This window comes from Myotis brandtii, unplaced genomic scaffold (genome assembly GCF_000412655.1).
Source record: "Myotis brandtii unplaced genomic scaffold, ASM41265v1 scaffold120, whole genome shotgun sequence".
NCBI lineage: Eukaryota > Metazoa > Chordata > Mammalia > Chiroptera > Vespertilionidae > Myotis > Myotis brandtii.
The window spans coordinates 5,618,473-5,633,029 of record NW_005354174.1 but is presented as its reverse complement, the minus strand read 5'-3'; the positions used below and the strand labels follow the sequence as shown (position 1 = coordinate 5,633,029).

At 48.4% G+C, this 14,557-nt stretch overlaps 1 protein-coding gene across 5 annotated transcripts in view; it reads left to right on the top strand.

Annotated features, from left to right (window-relative positions):
• PITPNC1 (phosphatidylinositol transfer protein, cytoplasmic 1) overlaps window positions 1-14,557 on the top strand; it is a 222,602-nt gene that overhangs the window by 180,457 nt on the left and 27,588 nt on the right. The window lies entirely within an intron of this gene.

The window sequence follows — 14,557 nt, the reverse complement described above, 5'->3', positions numbered from 1 at the left end:
AACCTGCCTCCCCATCTGTGAGGGAGGGGCTGTGTTTTATTTGTATCTTTGGGGTCTAACACACAGAAAATGCCCATTCAGTCCCCTCTGAATGAATGTTGGCGCTTGGGCAGCGCCTGTCAGTGGGGAACCTTTCTCTCTCCAAGCGGGAAGCACTTTCATAGGGCTTCTCCTTTTTTTTGTCTTGACTGAGAATAAATTCAAGAGACTATCTTCTCTACAGCCTCTACCCTAATAGATTCCATTGTTCGCCTCAGCCCAACCTTTTTACTTGACTGTGGGTGCAAGCCATCGTTTATATCCCATTAGTGCTTTATCGATGGCTGCAGAAGGCACTCGGGTGATCCCCTTGTAAATAAGGCCCAGCCCTGCAAGGACAGCGGATGCAGGGCTGTTTCTGTTGTTTAGCAACATGCAGCCAATCACAGTGTGTTTGGACTCAGGGCCCCAGACTCGTCCTTGAGCCATAACATGTGAACCTTGAAACTCTTCTCTCAGATTCATTAAGGCTGATTTAAGACACAATAAATAAACCCGTTAGAAATAAATCCCACCGCTGCACAAACTGGGCTCCCAATGTGGTTCAGGGTTTGTTTTTTTGCCTTCACATTTTGGGATTCGTTTGGATATAAAGGTCTAAGCTGAGGGTAGCAAATGCCGAGCCAGCTGCTTAATTGTAGGTGTGACTCCGCCGCCGAGGCTGTGATGTGAATTTTTCTCGGTTCTGGTCCAAGGCTGAGCCATCAATTTATAGTACACTCTGCAGCCAGCCACGCTCGTGAGTTTTCAGAAAAACAGAGTGAGATGCTCTCTGTGTCACATGCCGAGGAGGAGAAACCTGGCCTCCCCGTCTCACGGCACGGAGGAGCCATTTCTGTGGTTTCACATCAAGTTCACCAATACTGTGGGGCTTCAGTGATGTGCAGAGCATCGTGCAACACATGGGTGGAGCTGTTGCCCCGTCACGCCCGTGGCTCTTTGGGCCTTGGGGTGCTACTGTCCTTCCTGCACATCTGGCCTCTTGGGAGCTCGAGCCTTCCCAAAAGGCAGTGTTGCCAGAAAACTAATTTCAGCTCTTCCTCTTCAATTGCTTTGGGGTGGTCCTGCCTGTTACTCTGGGAGTTCCCTCCTGGTTCGTGGAAAGTCTTAGGACAAGTGTGGAATACTAATGAGGAAATCAGCCAGTCTCCTTTCTGATCAGCGGTGCCTGACTCATTTCCCCGTGCTTCGTGCTCCAAGAACCACCACTGGGAAGCTTGTTTTCATCGACACAGACATTCCAGGAACTTGGACTTCTTGCTTCACAGTCATTCATTTCTCTGGGTCTTAGTATTCTTTTCTGGATGCAGTTTGACCAAGGAAATGAGAGGAGAATAGTCATTCATCCAATAAATATTCAGTGAGTGTGACATACAGTATTAAGATGGTAACATGGCTATGGGCAGAAGAGACGCTGAGGGCCCCTTCCCTCAGAACACTTCCAATCTAGCCGGGGAGCCAAACAATAAAGTAATAATAATGAGTACACACAGGGAAACAGAGTGTAAAAGGATGGAATCAGGAAAAATGGACTGCAGGAAGTGACATGCCAAGACCCACAGGACGGAAAGAGCTGGGGGATAGTGCTTCAGGAATAGGTAGCAGCATGTGTGGGACCCTGAGGTGGCACGAATGAGGAATCAGAAGGCAGCCGGCATGGTGGCAGTGGAAACAAGGAACAATGGTGCAAGGGAGACTGGATAGGGGGATGGGGCTGTGTTAAGACACTTAGATTCAGGAAGTGACATGCCAAGACCCACAGGACGGAAAGAGCTGGGGGATAGTGCTTCAGGAATAGGTAGCAGCATGTGTGGGACCCTGAGGTGGCACGAATGAGGAATCAGAAGGCAGCCGGCATGGTGGCAGTGGAAACAAGGAACAATGGTGCAAGGGAGACTGGATAGGGAGATGGGGCTGTGTTAAGACACTCAGGTTTTATTTTGTTCAAGTGCAATAGAATGCCTTTTTAAAAAATATATTTGTATTGATTTTAGAGAGAGGAAGGGACAGGGATAGAGAGAGAAACATTGATGAATTTCACTGATCAGCTGCCTCCTGCTCACCCCACATTGGGGATCGAGCCCGCAACTCGGGCATGTACCCTGACCGGGAATCAAACTGTGACCTCCTGCTTTATAGGTCGACAATCAACCACTGAGCCACACTGGTCGGGCTGACCTTGTCATATTCTGAGTAAAACCCCTTGGAGGCTGGGAGGAAGCCCAGTCTCTTAGCATGGCCCTCTGCTTTCTCCACTCCTCTGTCCTCCCTGCCTCTGGGCCACTCCCCTGGGAAGCATCCACTCATTCCTCTTTAGAGGCCAGCTCAAATGTGACTTCTCCCATGGGCCCTCCTGAGCATCCCACACCCCACCCACTGTCAGCGCATTTCTGGTCTGTGGTTTCCAGGTCATGCTAGCTCATGCTAGCTCACAGTTATGTCAACAGCTCCATGAAGACAAGGGCTGTTGTCTTTATCACCGTGCCTCACCAGCTGGCACAGCGCTGGCACATGGCAGACGCTCACGAAACGGTTGTTGAATGAATGAGTGAAAGCCAGGGCCTTTGTTTTCCCTTCCAGCAGCCACAGCCTCAGAGCGAGCGCCATCCGAGAAAATGAATTGGTTGCCCGCAAGCTAACAGTTGTGAATCAGAGTTCCTTTCCTTTTTTCTTTTTAATCTGAGGCATACAGCGTTACCCATTTTTTCTTTCAATCCCTCTTTGTAACTTGACTATGTCAGAATCATAAGTAGGATCGCACTTTCTGGGGAGAAAACTATGGTGCCAGTGGCTGAATCTGAGGTTTCTGATGCTTATGGATCTGGACCAGGGTCATCTAGGTCAGTCCTCTCCACCCAGCTCCTGTCACTCACACCACCGTCCAGACCACAGAAGGGGATTAAAGCACATTTTTCTTTTTCCATTTCTCCTTGGAAACCTCCGAGCCACACAATCAAGAATGCCTCTCTCCATATGGTGACCAGAGCTGGGAATTTTACGCCGGTGCCCTCTGCCTGGTGGCCCTGGTGCCACCACTAACCAAGGAGACAGAAGGTCACCGGAGGCTCGGCATCAGCTGACGCCTAGCCCAGTGCTCTCCGTATTCTCCTTTTCCAGGACTGCTCTTTCCTGTGCACATCCAGGGCCCGAGCTTTGGCTCCCTAGAACCTCTTCGTCTCACTAGAACAGTGGTTCTCAACCTTGGCTGCACATTAGAGTCACCTGGGAATCTTTTTAAAATCCTGATTTCTGGGCCTCATCCTCCGGAAATTCTGTTTCTTTGTTATGGGGTGGGGCCACAACATTAGTAACAAAGAAACAGAATTTCCGGAGGATGAGGCCCAGAAGTCAGGATTTTAAAAAGATTCCCAGGTGTTTCTAATGTGCAGCCAAGGTTGAGAACCACTGCACTAGAACCTCTTCGTCTCAAGTTCTGTTCTCTCATATCCATTGCAAAACTGCAGGGCATTGCTGTGTTTAAAACAAAAAACAGTCACTGTGATTTTTCAGGCACAGAGAGCTCATCCATCAGTCTCAACCCAGCCCCACCAAGGCCCCGGCCACTGCCAGAGTCGGAAGGCTCATTGTACCGAGTCACATGAGCAGCACCAACGCAGCAAATAGGAGGGGAGGCCAAAATCGGAGCAGGGGGATAGTGCTCTGGCGGGGGGCCGGGGCCTTGGTGGGGCCTCCAGGCTCGACTCATTGCCTGGACTAAGAAATCGCCAGCAGCCCAGCCAGTGTGGTTCAGTGGTTGAGCATCAACCTATGAACCAGACGGTCACGGTTCAATTCCCAGTCAGAGCACATGTCAGGGTGTGGGCTCGATCCCCAGTATGGGGCATGCAGGAGGCAGCTGGTCAGTGATTCTCTCTCATCATAGATGTTTCTATCTCTCTTTCCTCTCCCTTCCTCTCTGAAATCAATAAAAATATATTTGCGGGGGGGAGGAGAGGGAGATCCCCAGCAGCCAGTCTGTTGGGCCCTCCGATCGAAATATCTGTTGAATTCTCTCTTGAGAGAGAACAGAACAAAGAGAGGTATATCTAACTTTCCCAGAACTGTCAGGGGTGAGAGATTAAATGCTGTTTGCTCAGTAGGACGGGCCCCCAGAAAGGGAACCGAGAGGCAAAGTGAGTAAATATTGTCATACTTAACCCTTCAGTACAGAGTGCTTCGCCCAAACCACTCGGCTCCCTCAGATTAAAAATGTTTTCATTTTGGTCCACATCCTGGCGATGGAGGGTGGTAGAATTTTCATTTATCTCCCAACGGCCAGATTTAGCACAGCTGCCTCCTGCTAGGGTACGTTGTCGAGTTCAGTCTGTTGTGTTGTCATTGTCGTTTTTTTCCCTTTTCCCTCCGTCCATCTGTTTCTCTCTGAGAGCAGCACAGCTGTTTGTGACGGGTTCCAAGTTCCTGGGGCTGGGCCCTCTTAGATACCAGGAGGACTGGCTGCAGTACGCAGGAGCCATTTCCCAAGGGGTCTGCTGCCCCCCACACCCCGACTACCGTGGCCCCAAGAGGAAGGCAGCATTGTAGCTGCTGTGTCATTGCAAATGGGGAGCCTGGGTGGTCTCCTGGGAAACTGGCTTTTCTCTCCCCATCCCCCCTTACACATTGGGCGTCGTGCTGTGCATCTATCCAGTTTGATGGTACTGGGAAGGCAACGGGTCTCCCGCCCAGTGGGACACTTAGATGGTATTCAGTGGCTTCCTCGATGTGATTGCGACAGTCCAGTCAGCCAGGAGGGCTCGATCCAGGAAGGCTGGAGGGAGACGCAGCCATTCTCCGACCTGCAAGAACAATCCCTGTGCAGATGCAGTGCAACACGGTGGGGACAGCCTGTGGGGTGAAATGAAAAGTAGGACACCCTCACCTTTAAGAAGCTTATGATCTGGTTGGGAGGAGAAGGTAATGACAGCACAGCCTGAGGCAGCAGGAGAAAGGCCCTTATGACAGTGGTTCTCAACCTTCCTAATGCCACGACCCTTTAATACAGTTCCTCATGTTGTGGTGACCCCCAACCATAAAATTATTTTCGTTGCTACTTCATAACTGTAATTTTGCTACTGTGATGAATCGTAATGTAAATATCTGATATGCAGGATGTATTTTCATTGTTACAAATTGAACATAATTAAAGCATAGTGATTAATCACAAAAACAATATGTAATTATATATGTGTTTTCCGATGGTCTTAGGCGACCCCTGTGAAAGGGTCGTTCGACCCCCAAAGGGGTCGCACCCCACAGGTTGAGAACCGCTGCCTTATGAGATTCACACCCTCTGCCCGACCCTCATCCAGCGAGTTCAGGAAGGGGGCAGCTCCATCAACAGCCGTGGTCAGGGCAGGCTTGCTAGGAGTGGCGGAATCTGAGCAGGGCTTTCAAAACGTGTTTATCTTTATTGTTCATCTGTTCACCAAATAATACGTGATCCTCGTAAAAACAACATTCCAGCATGATATAAATAACATGGGAAAACAATTGTCCTGTGGCTCCTCATCAGAAATAGCTGTTGCTAAAGTTGGAGTTTACGGTGTTTATACCTAAACATGGTGCATAAATAACGTTATTCGATGAAAAGAAGCTCACAGTGCATGCCACTTGGCAGCATGCACCTTTTCACGGACGCTAGGAGCTTGCCATCCTGTGGAAGCACACGTCTGTCTGACAGGGTTGTAATGGCTGTAGATTGTGCTATCTTATGGTTGTGTCCTATTTATGCCTTTCCCCGCTTAGTGGCCATTTAGGCTGTGTCCATTCTTTGGCTGTTATAGAACCACAGGAAACATCGTCATGTGACATCCTTTGGGCGTTGTTCTAATGTTTCTGTAGAATAGATTCTAAAAGTGAAGTTGTTGGGTCAGCCAGGAGGGCTTTATCCAGGCTGCCCCCTCTCAAAGCCATGGGAAGTTACTCTCTGACCCACACTAAATTTCAAGGACGAGAGAAAAGGAAACATCAGTGTAGTAAGTGAGGGCAGGAGGCCCAGTGCATATTCAAGGGTCTCTCTGATTGAGGCAGAAGAGCCTTGAACGTCAAGCCAAGGAACTGGGAGTTTATTCTGCAAGTAGTGGAGGGCTTTCAAAGCGGGATCACCAGCCATGATGCAAGAGGACTGCATTTGTGACCTCACTAGAAAGGCTAACTTTCAGGGGGGTGGTGCTAAGGGAAGCTCCTGGACCCTCCTACCCATCAACCTACTTCTGTCCCTCCTCTACCACCCCTTTCGAGAACAAATCGCCTTCAGCCATCTTTACAGTAATTATTTTCTTAATGGAAGAAGCCTTTGTAAATAAAAGGACATGGAAGAGTGGTCCAGCCCTCAGCAACCCTGGCTACATAATTTTTAAACCAATGATGGGCCCCTCACATCCCAAGGAACAAATAGGTGATCCCTCTCGGATATCGTTTCTTCCAAATACAAGAAAGCAGGGCCACCAAGTCTTACCAAAGCACCATGTCCAGGGCTGGTTTTTAAAACCACTGCTGTTCTTTTGACCTAATAATGTGGAGCCTGCTGGAATGTTTTAAGCAAAGCCGTTTTTTGTATGTGTTTTTTTAAAATATATTTTTATTGATTTCAGAGAGGAAGGGAGAAGGAGAGAGACAGAAATATCAATGATGAGAGAGAATCATCGATTGGCTGCCTTCTGCATTCGCCCTACTGAGGATCGAGCCTGCAACCTGGGCATGTGCCCTGACCAGAAATCGAACCCTGACCTCCTGGTTCATAGGTCAATGCTCAACCACTGAGCCACACTGGCTAGGCAACAAAGCTGATTTTTACTAGGAAAATGATAGTGCCCAACTCCATCCTAGGAAAAAGGCTTTGTTTTTAATTTTTTAAGGGGGAAAAAATGTTCAACTGCTGCAGTAATCTGCATGAATGAGGGCCCCCAGAGCTTAGTGCCCAGAGTAGCAACTGCAAATCTTATCAATCGGATTTGATAGTGAAATGCCAGGCCAAGTAGGTCAAACAAAATCAAGGCAAATGAATTCCTAAATACCAGGTCAAAACCAGAGATTCGAAGTCCCTGCCAGGAGTGGAGTTGCTCAATAGAAAGAGTCCTTGGGGAAATGGCTCCATGTCCCAAAAGGAAGGATTCAGCCAAGCAAAGCATCCATGGAAGGGAGAAGCAATCGGCTTGTTGTGGGGGGATCTACATAAGAGGTCACCTCTAGAACCTATGGGTGGGGATTCACAGCTCATGCTTTCCATGTGCAGATGAGCCCAGGTAACCAGGGGCCTTGGCTTTGGGAGGTCTCCCAGGTCATCACAGCCATCGCACTTCATCACTCCTCATCACTGTATCTTGAATCTCTTCATCCCTTCCAATGAATGGATGGGTGGAGAGATGAGGTGAGATACAATGAGATGATGTGAAAGGCAAGGCAGGGCATTAAAATGACTAGCACAGTACCTGGCACATCGTAAGCCTTCTCCCTTCTCCGCACTTTGACTCTGTCGTGGAGATTTGCAGGTGTGTTGCTGGGATGCTTGCTCAGAACCAACCCTGTGTCTTTGGAGAGAGGCTGTGGGAGTTTGTAGGTTCCTTTTGACTTGTTGGCACGAATGGAGAAGAGAAGCAGAGGTTTGGTTCCAATCACTCCACTTCTCAAGATCACAATCCTCTGCAGGTATAAGATCCTTCAAAAAATAGAGCCATTTGAACTGCCAACGAGTGGAGTTTTCTTAAAAGGTGTTGTTATTACATGGGTTACTGTTTGACCTGAATTCAGAAGGCCATGTGTCTCTGACTTCACTTCTAAGAAACTTTAGAAGTTACTTTTACTGTTTGTGTGCCAACCTCAGGCAGTACTGGAGTCCCGGGTAGTACCCAAGGCAGCTTTGGCATTTTATCAGCTGTCCACCTTGAGCCTTACCAGGTATATTTTAGAAAAATAAAAGTTAAGATTTTAAAAGAAGGAAGCAGGAGCCAAAGGGCCCAAGGTTTTCAGTGAGAAGTGCACTTCCCCAAGGGCTTAAATTCTATCTCATGGAGAACCCCCCTATGATCTTTCAAGGAAAGACGTGGGGCAGCTGTCAGCCTCTGCTAGACTTAGTCTGATTCAATAAAAACATCAGGACTTCTTGGCCCTTTTGGGCTGAGTTCCCAAATCAGATTAGAATCACCTTGGGAGCTTTAAAGAAATGCAGGTACCTGGGCCCCACCCTAGACCTACCAAACGGGACCTAGGGATCTCTGTGTAAATGCACCAGGTTTGGGGAAATAGCCTCAGAGCAGAGTGACACACACACCCCTTTATTTTCCCTGCCATGACGCACGTGGCAAATGACCCGTTTTGACTGGCATATCAGGGAGCAGCTCCTGGTCAGAGATGACCAACCCCCAGTGTCAGAAGGCCCATCTGCTTTGAGCCCAGGGAAGCAGTATTTTGTTACATCTATTATCCATTCAAGATAGGGCAGCTGTGCCTAAGAGAGGTCTGTATTCTATGTTCGATTTTTAAAAACCATTGTATTGTTATTTTAATTTTGTGGAGGAAAAAGGAAATAGCAATCTTTTTTAAATATATTTTTTATTGATTTCAGAGAGGAAGGGAGAGAGAGATAGAAACATCAATAATGAGAGAGAATCATTGATCGGCTGCCTCCTGCACGCCCCACACTGGGGATCCAGCCCACAACCCAGGCATGTGCCCTGACCGGGAATTGAACTGTGATCTCCTGGTTCATAGGTCAATGCTCAACCACTGAGCCACGCAGGCTGGTTAGAAATAGCCATCTTAACCCTGGAAGAATGCCTGTTCCCCTACAAGAGTAGGGTCGGTGCCTTTGAAATCATTCCAGCTGTTGAGGGTCTGGTACCATCTGTGGAGTCACATCCCGGGCCTTCCTTGCCAGCCAGTGGCATTGATAACAATATAAGTTTGTACAGTTTTCTGAGCAATTTCTAAATTGCTTCTAAGTTGGGTGCTGGCTCTGGAACAACCATCTAAGTTTATTCCCTCCACTCAAACACTCGAATCAGTATCCACCAGGTGCCTGGGCTTCATCTCGTCCAAGCCCTTCCCAGCTGGCACTCTGAGAGTTTCCACTATGCCTCTGTGCAGATGGAAGTGATGTTTTTTCTCCTTGAAAAATAAGACCTGACCCAGTGATTCTCTCTTTCACTTTTTCTATTTATTCAGACACCAGGTATATAGCTACTCAGCTTCAGCACCAAAAATATCCAGGAAAGAATAGGTGGTATTAAGTCACTTGTCTTCCTCTGTTATTGTTAAGGGGCCCAAAGAAAGACATACAACAACTAGCTCATCAACTTGGGCCTTAGAAGTTTCAACAGATTCCTTACAGAATTGCTAAACCTAGCTTCAGAGGGACACGAACTAACTTTTGAGAAAAACAAGTCATTGCTAAGTTGTTTTATTCAGTTATGTCATTTAATCCTAACAACCCCCAGAGAATAGATATTGTCTCTACTTTATAGCTAAGGAGAACGCTGGCCAATTTGGCTCAGTGGACCAAAGGGTCAAGGGTTCAATTCCTAGTCAAGGGCACGTACCTTGGTTACAAGCTCGATCCCTGGCCTGAGGTCAGGGAGACTAGGTCTCACTTTACCTGCTTTATATATTGGGATTCCAAATCATATCTTATTTAGCAAAAACAAAATTGTTCTAAAGCTAAAATAAATTTGAAATCTGTTCCACTTTAAAAATGGAAATCCCTGATTGCCTTCAAAATTACAGGTGGATTGGCTTATTGACCATCTCTGTTCAACAAAGTTGGAGGTCCAGGTTTCCCAAAATAATACACTACGTGAGGAGTAAGCTAGCTTTAGGGACAGCTAATCCCATGCTGATCTCTGTTGCCATGTTGCAACTCATCAAGAATATTTGTTAACCTATTATCAGCTTCTGGTTTAATAGACTCAGGGGGCCAGATTGTATAGCTTCAGGTTGGACCAGGGCTGTTAATGCTTCCTAGCCTGTGTGCAAACCGCACGCTAAGATCAGAGTGAGCGGGACAACCCACAGGGGCAGCCCCGATTTAGAGGCTGCCGCACTGTGCCAGATCCTGGCGGCCTCCTTTCGGGGGGTGGGGCGGGCAGGCGGGGCAGTGGCTCACTGACTATTAGGAGAGCTGGTGCCTCTCACTGTCACACACTCTGTGAGACAGGGACCCTTCCAGTGCGCCCTTGAATGACCTTGCTGGTTTTGAAGTTATCTTAAAAATACAAAGTCATGTCTGTCACTGCTGAGAGGAACAGGTTAACATTACATAACAGGATGTTAGGGAGCCATCTCGAGTTACTCTGGAATGGGAACCAGGCCCAAAGCTGGGGACAAAGGAGTTAGGACTCCATGTCCCACAGGCAGCTGCTAGTCTGCTCAGGCCAGGTGTTCCCAGAGCCAACCCAGGTGGCCCAGATGGCCCTTCCCCATTGGCTCCCTGCATCCATCTCTCCCACTTACTGGTCTTTATTTAGAGATGGGAGAGGGACATGCTCAGAGTCATTGGGAGTATCCTTCTTGCCTAACCGCAAAGCCATGTGAGGGAAGTATTTAAAGAGAATCAATTACAGGAATTGGGATGTCTGTAAATTATTTTTTACAGACCATTTTCAAAAACCATTGTATTATTATTTAGATATTGGGCAGTATGACTGGCCAATATCTGACTATTTGCTGAGCTGGGAATGTGCAGGCCCACCCTCCGTGCTGCCATCCCGCAAGCCTACAAGGTGGCCCATCTGCAGTCTTCTGAAGGAGGGGCTTATGGAAGATGCCCATGGCAGGGGCTGAGGAAGGGAGTGAGTCTGGGAATGGGATGGGGCATTCCCTTGGGCATTATTTAAGAAGGAGAAGGAGGAGGAGGAGGAGGAGGAGGAGGAGGAGAAGGAAGAAGAGGAGGTAGTCGTGTACTTTATAGGTTTGTTGTGAGGAGAATTCTGGGGTGTTTTCTCTGATACCAACTGAATCCCCAATTCTCCGGCACCAGCTGGCTGTCCAACAATTTAATTCTGACACTGCCTACCTGGAGTTAAAGGGCTCGGTCCCACCAGACCGTCAGTCTCCACTATAGATGGCAGTCACAAGACCGAACACCCACACTTCTAACAGACCAGGGATCCCAGCACAGGCTCTGGAACACAGCGAGCATTTACTAGGCACCAAGCTAGTATGATGACTTGTCCCTCCCATCACTGTCTTCTGATCGCCTCTCTTGGGGTTCTCTCAACTTAATCTTCTCCCTAGTCCCTGAAAGCCATCAACAGTGGTCACTCTCAGAGCTCAAGACCTCCAACTATTGTCCTGGCTGGTTTGGTCAGTGGTTAGAGTGTCGGCCTACAGGTCTCAAGTTTGATTCCTGGTCAAGGGCACATACCTCAGTTTCAGGTTCCCCAGCCCCTGTAAGGGTGCGTGCAAGAGGCAACCAATTGATGTGTCTCTCTCACATTGATGTTTCTCTCTCTCTTTTTCTCCCCCCCCCCCACTCTGTCTAAAAATCAATGGGGAAAATATCCTCAGGTGAGAATTTAAAAAAACAAAAAAAAACCCTCTGACTATTAAATTATTCTGTGGGATGTGCTCAAATTTTCCATTCTCATGCTCCCTCTTCCCCAAGTACAGAGTTGTGAGTCTTTCTGGCACTGAATTGTAACTGAGAAGGGCTCAGAACCTGTGTTGAAGCAATACCCCCACCACAGCCACCTTTTTGTCTGCCTGTCTGCTTGTCAGATGCGCTTATGCGTCAAGCTCCCTAAGAGAGGCGCTGCGGCAATAGCCCAAGTCACTGATGTTTTTGGTGCACTCTGGTGCCAAGAGCCAGTGCTCAGGAAAACAGCACTTTAGGTATTAACTGCTAGCAAAGCAAGAATTGGCTGCTTCAGGCTGTACTTTGCATTTAGGGTTTGTTTTTGTTTTTGTTTTTATCTGATGCAGAGCAGTTGACCTTTTAAGTAAAGTTTTGGGCCAATTCTCAAGCACACTCTGAAAGTTCTTTAGTTCTGTTTTTTTGTTTGTTTGTTTGTTTGTTTGTTTTTGTGGGGGTTTTTGTTTTTGAACAGCATTATTGAGATATTAGAGGCCCAGTGCATGATTTCGTGCACAGGTGGGGTCTGGGCCCGCCCTGATAGGAGGCGGGACTGGCTGGGGGGAGGGGCTGTGGGTGGTTGGCCAGTTGGCCCCACCCCTGGTCAAACTCCCTGTTGAGGGGACAATTTGCATATTAGCCTTTTATTATATAGGATAGTTCACATACCATACCATTTACCCATTTGAAGTGTAGAATTCAATGGATTTTAGTATATTCACGGATGTGCACAACCATCACCACCGTCAGATTTAAAACATGTCCATCACCCCTGAAAGAAACCCTGAACACTTTTGCTATCACCCCTCTTCCCCCCTGCTCTTTTCCCCACAAGCCATCTCACCCCAGCCCTGCGCAACCACTGATTTGTCAGTCTCTGTTGATTTTTTCTGTTCTGAACATTTTCTATGAATGGGATCCTTTAGTAAGTGGTCTGTTGGGACTAGCTTCTTTAAAGGGAAACCAGAGCATGGATGGGACTAGCTTCTTTGAAAGCTGCTTAATTTTTTTGTGTATCCCTTTTAGAATTGAAGTTTAAGAAATTTGGTCTAAAGTCAGGACTAAATTTTACCAGTTTTAAACAGCCATCCTTTGGCGGGGATCTGAGAAAACAATATCTGTAACACCTTGGAGTCTTCAAAAAAAATTCCAGAATGCAGGAGAAAAAAATCCGATATGTGTTAATAGTTCATCCCTATTTTAGAGCTGAGCATTATAGTTCCATACTGTAGCTATTCCTAGCCTGTTGCTGCTTAGCCCTTTTTCATTTAACATTTATCAAAAACTTCTAGTTTCAATTAACAGGGCAAGTCCCTGTTGGACAGGGTCCTATGTGATTCAAATTGAAAGCGTAATTAATCACGGAGCCTTAACATCTCGGTGAAAGTCGGCTAATAAAATCGCCTCTGAGACGGAAGCCACACTCCAGCCACATTCCAGGATCTCCCGGGGGCTTCTTCAAATACCTCCCAGGTGTGAGACTGATTCTAACCAACACGGGACAGTGTCCCCTGGGCACTGTCCCCTGGGTGGCCCTCAGGAAGAAACCTCATGTCACCTTTCCTGCTTTGTCCAAGCGCAAGGTGGGGGAGGCCTGGAGGTGTGCCTGTCCTTGTGGAGAGGAAGCCTTCTACAGAGGATGTCCTCGCGCAGAAGGGTGGCCAGCGAGGTCCATCTGGCCATGGGATGGCAGTCCTGGCACCAGCTCGCCTTCCTCCGTGCAGATGGGCTTTGACTGCAAAGGTCCAGCGTGCCATCTGCCAAGCCTGGGGAGTTGCGGCGGGACCTGAGCCAGAGCTCTCTCTGTGGATGAATTTAGAAGCCCAGCCAGGAAAACTGCAGCCTGGCACCTCCCAGGCAGCCGGCTGCTGCGCAGAGCATTCCTGGCAAGAGCATTAGGTTCAGAGAATTCCACATCACCCCGGGGATCAGCTGCAACTGAGGAGTGTGGGTGCAGCGCCCCACGACCAAGCGAGCAATTGTGGAAGTCCTAACCTCCTAACCTGAGAGTGTGACCTTATCTGGAAAGTGGGTCTTTACAGAGGGGGTTGAGTTAAATGAGGGGGAGAGGGCCTTTATCCAGTATGACTGGTGTCCTTATAAAAGGGGGACATTTAGACACAGAGATAGACACGGAGGGAAGACAACGTGAAGACCTACAGAGAGAACGCCATGTGACAGGTGTGCATCTATAAGCCAAGGAATACCAAAACTGCTGGCAACCCAAGCCACCCGAAGACAGAAGCGAGTAGAGGGGCGTGGAACAAATTATTCCCTCAGAGGAAAGCAGCCCTGCCCTCACCTTGACCTCCGACTTCGAGCCTCCAGGCTGATGAGACAGTAAACTTCTGTTGTTTAAGACACCCAGTTGGTGATACTTTTACTGCAGCCCTAGCAATCTAATACCATGTCTCCAATAGGAAGAGCCCACCCTCGCTTGGCAGGTCACTGGAAGCAAAGGACTGCACCTGTGTGTGTAGCTCTCCACACTCCTCAAGAGGAAAGCTCTTAAGAAACCCCTAAGATGCTCAAACTCTGTCTGGCTTCTAGACTGGCCCATCGGGCTCTTGGGAGACAGCTGCCCGGTGTGTTCCCACCAGGCACGCTCCTGGCTTGGCTCCTGCGAGTACCACCATGTGGTTGCGGACCCCCAGTGAAATTGGAGGCATCATGCCCTAAGGCAGCAGCCTGCAGTGGGGCAATGTGCTTTGTCATCTTGGAACCTGCCACTGAAACAGGGGACAGAGAGAAAGGAATTGGTCCTGAGACTGGAGACTATCCCTTGTCCTTGGCCTGGAGCCTAGTCGTAGCGTCCAACAAGCAAAAGCCCTTCTCTGGGGGTTTCTGCCACCACCGTTCTATGGACACTGGCAGGTGACAGCTTCCGGAAAGTGGGAGCACCCACCAGCCTTTCGCTGGCGCAAGGACACCTGCGTGATGGTGGCAGGCAGG